Source organism: Sturnira hondurensis, unplaced genomic scaffold (assembly GCF_014824575.4).
Source record: "Sturnira hondurensis isolate 20B ecotype Veracruz unplaced genomic scaffold, ASM1482457v3 Scaffold0002638, whole genome shotgun sequence".
Taxonomy (NCBI): domain Eukaryota; kingdom Metazoa; phylum Chordata; class Mammalia; order Chiroptera; family Phyllostomidae; genus Sturnira; species Sturnira hondurensis.
In genome coordinates this window covers 10,131,088-10,139,991 of record NW_028075269.1, presented here as the reverse complement: position 1 = coordinate 10,139,991, position 8,904 = coordinate 10,131,088, and positions in this window count along the sequence as shown.

Below are 8,904 nucleotides of genomic sequence, written 5' to 3'. Positions count from 1 at the left end.
TAAAATGGCATCCGCAGCAATAAAGAGCTCTGTGTGGCTACAGAGTAGACACGGGAGAACTGAATGGAGGTTAGGCGAGAAATATAAGGTGGGCGACATCACAAGGGGTCTTTGGTGATCAGGAAACCAAATTCTGGTGATAATGTAGAGATAAGATTGACGGGTTAAGAATTTAGGAGTGAGGTGGGGTAGGTGGATGTGGGAGAAAGTAGAAACAACTGTAATAGCATAAAAAGTAAAATATGTCAGATTGATTCAAACGTTTGTTGGGACAATTGAGATGCCAGTTTGTTGTTGTTGTTTTTGGTGAAGCTACAATAAATGTTTTTATTCAACAACAAAAAGAATCTAGGGATGAGGAGACCAGTAAAGCCATGAAAGAGACGGATGATGGGGACCTGGTCTAAAATAGTTTTTGCTGAAGGAGAAGTGGAAACGGGAAAAAAGGAATATTTAACTGCTTCCTTCCTTCCTTCTACACATTTTCTTGAGCACCCACTAGTGGACAAGTGTTGAGATCAGTGAATATACAGAGTGAGGTGGACAATTACATGTGGTCAGAGAAGATAAAGGAGGAATCAAAGGTGACTCCGAGAACTTCAAGTTTGGGTAATTGTGCATAGTGGTGATATCCACACTTTAAAAAATTGTTTTAATTTTCACCCAAGGATATGTTAATTGATTTTAGAAAGAGAGGAAGAGAGAAAGAGAGAGAGGGAGAAAGAGAAAGAGAGAAAGAAATAGCAATGTAAGAGAGAAACATCAGCTGGTTGCCTCCCGTTCATGGCCATGTATTGAACCTGCAACCTAGGCATGTGTCCTGACCAGGAATCAAACCCACCCCCTTTGGTGTATGGGACAACGCTCTAACCAACTGAGCCACCTAGTTAGGGCAGTGTCTACAATTTTAAATAAAGGTCAAAAATTAGAGAGACTCTTCCAAGAATTCATCTTATGTATCAATATATAAAACTCAAGACTTCTTCTGATGACCATAGTGTTTAGATAAGGGTGGATCTTAAACAAGATCACGGTCTTTGTTTTCTTTTTCTTTTTAAATTTTCTTTATTTTTAGAGAGAGGGGAAGGGAAGGAGAAAGAGAAGGAGAGAAATGTGTGAGATACATCGATTGGCTGCCTGTTGCATGTCCCAACTGGGGACCTGGCTGACAACCCAGGCCCATGCTCTGACTGGGAATCGAACAGGCGACCCTTCAGTTCACAGGTCAGCACTCAGCCCACTGAGCCACACCAGCCAGGACCAGTTTATGTTTTCTTAATGTGTTTTTAAATTTTAAATTATGTAAGAAAACACAGTCTATAACATTTTTACGCTCTTAACCATTTTTAAGTGTGCAGTGTAGTAGTGTTAACTGGATTCACATTGCTGTATAATAAATAGATTTCTATATAATCTGTAAAACTGAGACTCTATACTTATCAAATAGCTATTCCCCATTTCCCTCTACCCCCAACCCCCGGGAACCACCATTCTATGTACTGTCTTCATGATTTTGACTCATCTAGGTATCTCATATCATATCATTCTTTTTGTGACTGGCATATTTCACTAAGCAAAATGTTCTCAATGTTCAGCCATGTTGAAGCATATGACAAGATTTCTTTTTATTTTAAGGCTGAATAATTCTCTATTATATTCATATACCACATTTTTTTATCTGTCAGGGGACTTTTGGGTTACTTACATTTCTTGTCTCTTGTGACTAATACTACATTGAACATGGATGTGCAAAGATATCTTTGAAATACTTCTTTTAGTTCTTTTGGATAGGTACCAAGAAGTGGTCTCTATGCATATATGGATCATATAGTAATTCTAAGTTTTTGAGGAACCTCCATATTTTTCATAATGGCTGCACCAGTTTACATTTCCATCAGCAGTACACAAGGGTTTCAATTTCTCCACATCCTTGTCAACACTTGTTATTTGCTTTTTTTTTAATATTGACCCTCCTAATGGGTATGTGATATCTTGTGGTTTTGATTTGCATATTCCTGGTGATCATTGATGTTAAGCATCTTCTCATATCTTCTACTTGCATATCTTTTTTGGAGAAATGGTTATGTAAGTCATTTGTCCATTTTTTAAAAATCTGGTTATTTGTTTTTCTTTGTTGTTGAGTTATAGGAGTTTTTTAAATGTATTCTGGTATTCACCCTTATCAGATAGATGATTTGTAATTATTTTTCCAATTCTGTAGGTTGACTTTTCGCTTTGTTGAACGTTTCCTTTTATTTGTAGAAAAATTTTAAGTTTTATAGGGTCCCATTTGTCAATTTTTGCTTTTATTGACTATACTTTTTGTGTCACAAGATACCATTGCCGAATCCAGTGTCATGAAACTTTTCCACTGTTTTCTTCTGAGAGTTTTATAGTTTTAGGTCTACATGTAGGTCTTTAATCTATATTAAGTTAATTTTTGTGTATGTTATGAGGTAAGTGTCCAATTTCACTTTTTGTACATGGATATAGTTTTCCCAGCGCTCCAGAGAGCGGCAGGCCTCCCGATTCCCCCCGCTCCCAGTGGGAGGACACGCTTTCCTGGAGGAGCAGAACATCAGCATTTCTCATCCTGCCCCCAAATACCTATTTGAGGCTAAGTCCTGGGCGAGTATGGTTGAGGTAGGGATTTCCTTCTGTCCAGCCTCGTGCAATGGAGGCTCTCCCTCGGGTGTGGCATGCTGAGAATACTAGGACCCTGATCATCCTTGTCCTGGCTCATGAAGCCATGGTTTCCTTCCAGAAGAGGCAAGCCGAGAGGACTCCATACAATGCTCCCTGTACCCACACCCCCTCACTGTCCCCCAGAAGCACTCAGTTGCTTGAGTGGGGGTGTTCTTCCAAGAAGCTTACTATCATGACCCATCCAGGCTCAGAGATTTTGCCTGGTAGGGGAAGCAGGTCATAGAAAAGATCACTACCAATCTCTTCCCAAAGACGCTGACTTCATTTTCAATAGAGCGTGAAGATCAAACTTAAGAGCACTCACAAGAACAGTGCAGGCTGTGGTAAAAGAAATCAGTAGGAAGTTCAAGATAGAAGCTAAACTGTAGGCTGGATAGTTTTCAGAAGAGCACCAACAATGAGACAACTGGGAGAAGGTTGGGAACAATTATTGAACACGGACCTCAGTAACCATCCCTTCAAATGAGCTTTGATCGGATTAATTTGTAGAGCAACTTATGCCCAGGCCATTGTTGAAAACTGTAGAACGATCAGTCAGAAATTAGTGAATTTGACCACCTGGGTGTGGTCATGGGCAGAGAGGAAGACAGCCTTACCAAAGCCTCTGTCAGCCCAGCATGACTGCAGGCCCACACACATCTGTACTCCTCTGCGGGGCAGCACCGGAGGCTCAACACTGTGGTGAGTAGGGAGGGCAGACATCACTGAACAATTAAGCAAATGACAAGTCCTAGGAAGGGCTGGGGAATAGAATTACTATAAGCTACAATATATTGTCTGAAAACATCCAGTTTCTAACAAAACCTATGACAACTGCAAAGAAACAGGAACGTGTGACCCTATAACCCAGGGTAAAAGCGGGCAATAGAAGTTGTCTCTAAGAGTGATCTGGTGTCAGAATTATCATAAAAAGACTTCAGAGAAGCTCTTATGAATGTGTTCGACAACTAAGGAAGCCACAGTTGAAGAAGGGAAGGAAGGAAGGTATAATGGCATTGCTTCAAGTAGGAACAGATAGAAATTATAAAAATAATAGAACCAAATGGAAATTCCAAAGTTGAAAAGTAGAATAAATGAAATAATAAACCTATGAGTGGGGCCCAGTAGTACATTTGAAGTGACAGAAGAAAGACTAAGTAAACTTTAAGACAGATCAAGAGGTCATGCAAAATGAAGAACAGAGAGACCCCCCCCCAAAAAAAAGAACAATAATGAGGGAAAGCCTCAGGAGAAATGTGGGATACCGCTAACACAACATATGTGTAATGGGAGTTCCAGAAGAAGAGGATAAAGAGAAAAGAGCAGCCCTGGCTGGTATGGCTCAGTGGATTGAGCACTGGTCTGAGAACCAAAGGGTTGCCGGTTGGATTCCCAGTCAAGGTACATGCCTGGGTTGTGGGCCAGGTCCCCAGTTGAGAGTGTGCAAGAGGCAACCACACATTGAGGATTCACTCCCTCTCTTTCTCCCTCCCTTCCCCTCTCTCTAAAAATAATTAAAATCTTTAAAAAAATAAAAGAGAGGAAAGAGCAGAAAAATATATTTGAAGAAATAATGGGAAAAAACTTATCAAGTTTATTGAAAACTAGGCAAAGATACCACAAAAATAAAATACTACAGACTAATATCTATTAGGAATATGGATGCAAAAATCCTCAACAGCATACTAACAAACACTCTAGCAACCTAAAATAAGAATTTATAACATGGATTAAGTAGGATTTACCTGAAAAATGGAAGGTTGGTTTAATATTTAAAATCCAATTAATGTAATAAATCATGTTAATAGAATGAAAAACAAAACCAAAATGAATCTCGGTCACCTGAAAAGATTTCACGGCAGGAGTCCAGGTGACTATGAGGGGTACATTTGTTAAAGCTGGGAACAGTGAAACAAGGAAGGGCTTAGCACAGAAGAAGCAACAGGAGAGCCTAGGCCAGGCTGTCTTAGTTCACTGGAAAGCCAGAGAAAAGGGGGCTTTGGGGACAGGTTCAGGGGAGTAGCCTGGGGCAAGCTAGCAGCTGCCCATTGCCTTAGAGTTTAGGAGACATGTGCCTGTGGGGAAACAAGGGGAAGAGAATGGAAAAGGAAATGGCACAAGCTACTTTGTCCTGAGGCTTTTATCTCTTTTTTTTGCAGGCCGTAATCTTAGGGGAGGATTTCAGCAGAATATTAATTAGTTCTCCATCTGTGCCCCTCAGGGTCATGGTCTCCATTGATTGGTCAATGGCATGGCAGAGGGTCTTTAGTCATTCTAGTGGGTCCTGGCCTTGTCCATCTCGTTTTGCTGTTTTGGGGCATGAGCTGAAATGCAACTGAGGCCTAGAGGTTATCATCAGGGAGGAAAGGTCAGGGGGATAGAGGTTACTCTGGGGGCCAGGTCCTTGTTTTCCCAGTTTTGCCCCCTGCCAGACAGACACTCAGGGGCTTCCCCACCCTGGTGACCACCTGCACCTGTCTGTAAATTGCTTGGTCATTGTCTTCAACTCTCTGTAGCTTCTTACTATCCTGTCTCACCCTGGCCAGGAATCAAACCCCAACCTTTTTGGTGTATGGGACAAGGGTCCAACCAACTGAGCCATATCAGCCAGGGCTTGACATTGTGGTTTTAATTCAGCTGAAAATACTATTTGCCTTTATCACTATCTCCTTTGACTAGGGGTTATTTAGAATTTTGTTGTTTAACTTTCAAATGTTTGGGTTTTCCAGCTATTTTTCTGATATTACTTTATGCTTTAATTTCATTGTGCTCAGAGAACAAACATTATTTACTACTTGTCTGAGTTGTTTTTGTGTGTGTGTGTGCCTTTTTCTTTGTTAGGGGTGGGTTACTTTTGGATTAATTTTGTAATTCAGTTTACTTCCTTTATTGATTTGTTAGGTGTGCCTGTCTTCTCAATCTTTGTTTCTATTAAGTAATGTGTCTTTTTCCTCTGGCTGCTTTTAAGATGGTGTTTTTATCATTGGCTTTAAGCAATTTGATTATGTGCTTTAATCTAGTTGTCTTCATGTTTCTCATGTTGGGGGTCTTTGAGCTTCTTGGAATTGTGTATTCATAATTTTCATGAAATTTATAAAAATGTTAGCCATTATCTTTTTCCTAATTTTTTATTGGCTTCCAATTACAGTTGTCCCCATTTCTTCTCAAATACTCTCCCCTGCCCTGCTGACCCCCTGCCTCCCACATTCAGTCCTCTCCACCTGCCCCAACGCCCATGTTGTCTTTGTCCACGGGTCCTTTATTTGACCCTCCCTCCTTTTTCCCTATTATCTCCATTCCTCGCTCCCCTCTAGTCACTGTCAGTTTGTTTTTTATTTCAGTGTCTCTGGGTCCTATATTGCTTGTTTGTTTTGTAGCCATTATTTCTTTAAGTGTTTTTTGCTGTCATACCTTCCCTCTCAGGGACTCCACTTACTTCTGTAGTAGGCTGCTTACAATTATTCTAGTACTCTGTACACTAGTCATTTTTTAAACTTTTTCCTCTGTTCCATTTTGGAAAGTTCCTATTGCAATGTCTTCAAGTTTACTAATCATTTCTTCTAAAATAGCTAATCTGATATTAATCCTATTCAGTATATTTTTATCTCAAAAATTATAGTTTTCATCTCTAAAAGTTGAGTTTATCTTCTTTTTATCTTCCACATCTCCCCTTGTTTTGCTTATGCTTTCCTCTACCTTCTTGAACATATGTATTTATAATTGCTGCCTTATAATCCTTTGTACTAGTTTTATTTTTGTCTTTTCTGGGTCTGTTTATGTGGATTGATTTATTTTTCTTTTTTAAGATTTTATTTATTTATTTATCTTTAGAGGGGAAGGAGAGAGGGAGAGAAACATCAATGTATGGTTGCCTTTGTGCATCCCCTGCTGGTAGTTAGCCTGCAAGGAACCGGCCTGCAACCCAGGCATGTGCCCTGACTGGGAATCGAACCGTGATTGTCTGGTTCGCAGGCCCACGCTCAATCCACTGAGCTACGCCAGCCAGGGCTGATTTATTTTTCTTATGTGAGTTGTATTGTCTTGAGTCTTTGCATTCCTAGTAATTGTTTATTTGATGACAATGTGAATTTTACATTATTGGGTGTGGAATTTTTTTTCTGTATTCCTTTAGATATTTTAGGCTTTGCTCTGGATGCAATTAAGTGACTAAGAAACAATGTAATCTTTTTCAATCTTTTTTTTTAATGGTAGACGGAGAGTGATTTTTTTTAAAGGTTTTATTTATTTATCTTTAGAGAGGAAAGGAAGGAGAGAAGGAGAGAAACATCAATGTATGGTTGCCTCTCATGAGTCCCCTACTGGGAACTGGCCTGCAACCCAGGCATGTGCCCTGACTGGGAATCGAACCTCGATCGTATGGTTCACAGGCCCGCACTCAATCCACTGAGCCACACCAGCCAGGGCAATCTTTTTCAATCTTGCTTTTTTTTTTTTAGTCTTGCTTTTAAGCTTTGTTAGATGGGTTCAGTACAGCCATTAGTTGAGGTCCAATTTTGTCACGTTAGTGAGACAACGATCTTCTGAGTACTCAGCTGATGCCCTGTGTTAGAAAGCTTTACAGTCTCACTGGTGGGAACAAGAACCCTAGGAGTCCATGTGTGAGCTCAGAGGATTATTGTACCTGACTCTACAGTATGGTACTCTACCTACCCTTTCCTTGGCCTTGGGAGTTTTCTGCTACAAGTATGCTGGTCAGTACTTAGTTGGGGTTTTGAGGGGAACACTCTCCAAATCTCCACAACTCAATCTTTATTCATTACTCTCTCTCTGGTACTCTACTCTGCAAATTCTAGCTGCCTAGGTCTCACCAAAGCGTGAGGTTTATCTCTTTAATTTAGTAAGACCTACAGGCTGTTTAGTTCACTCTTTATGTAGTCTAGAAATTACAGGCAGTAATCTACAACAGACATAAGGCTCAACTTACTCGTTTCCTTTCTTTTAGGATTACTGTCCTGTGCTGTCTTTTTAAAATTTAATTAAAAACTCTTTTATTTGAGAAAAAGAGACATACTGATTTGTTCCACTGATTTATGTATTCATTGGTTGCTTCTTGTAATGTGCTTGGCTGGAGATCGAACTCACAACCTTAGCGTATCAGGATGATTGATGCTCTAATCAACTGAGCTATCTGGCCAGGGTGCTTTCTATAGTTAATTTTTAAAAAAGATTTTATTTACTTATTTATTTTTAGAGAGAGGAGGAGGAGGGAGGAAGAAGGGGAGGGAGGAAAAAAGAGAGGGAGAGAAACAATAACGTGTGGTTGCCTCTCTCATGCCCCCTACTGGGGACTTGGCTGGCAACCCAGGCATGTGCCCTGACTGGAAATCGAACAGGCAACTCTTTGGTTCACAGGCTGTCATTCAATCCACTGAACCACACAAGCCATGGCATGAATTTTTAAAAACCTCATAATTTTATGCTTAAAAAAGCATTTATTTATAGAGAGAGGAAGGAAGGGAGAAAGAGGAGGAGAGGAACATTGATGTGTGAGAGAAATACCAATTGGTTGATGCTCAGACACACTCCAATTGGGGCCCTGACCCAGAACTGAACCTGCAACATTTTGCTTTGTGGGATGATGACCAACCAACTGAGCTACACTGGTCAGGGCAATTTTATATTTTGTAAGGTAGAAAGCTATATGTGGTCCCTATTAGCCCATCATGAAAGTGACCATTAGTTTTGGCCTTTATCCTAAGAACAAGAGACTGCATTGAAGGGTTTCCAGTGAGTAGTCACATGATCAGGTGTTTGAAATCACTGACTGCTGTGTGGAGAATGGACAGAAGGAAAGCAAGATGGGAAAGGGCGAGATAGTAATTCTTTGGTTATTATATAGCAGTCCTGACAACTGATGGTGTTTGGACCAAGAAAATGAGAATGGAAGATAGAAATTGGAAAAGGTAAGATTTATTTAGGGACTGACAACATACTATTGCCTTGTTTAGTTCAAAGAATATGGCACAGTGGCAAGTCTGACCCATATGTGAAGGGAGTTTCATTATGAACCTTTGAAAATCTTAGGGCAGGAGACAGGTGTGTATATAAATTGTTTTTGCTTCTGGAGAGACCAGAGAGATCTTTTTAAGCCAATCCATGATGACTATGTGCAAAGCTAGCTTTAGGCTTTTCTATGCCATAGTTGATAACTCAGTGGTTCTCATGGACTGAATGTTTTTGTCCCACAAAATTCATTTT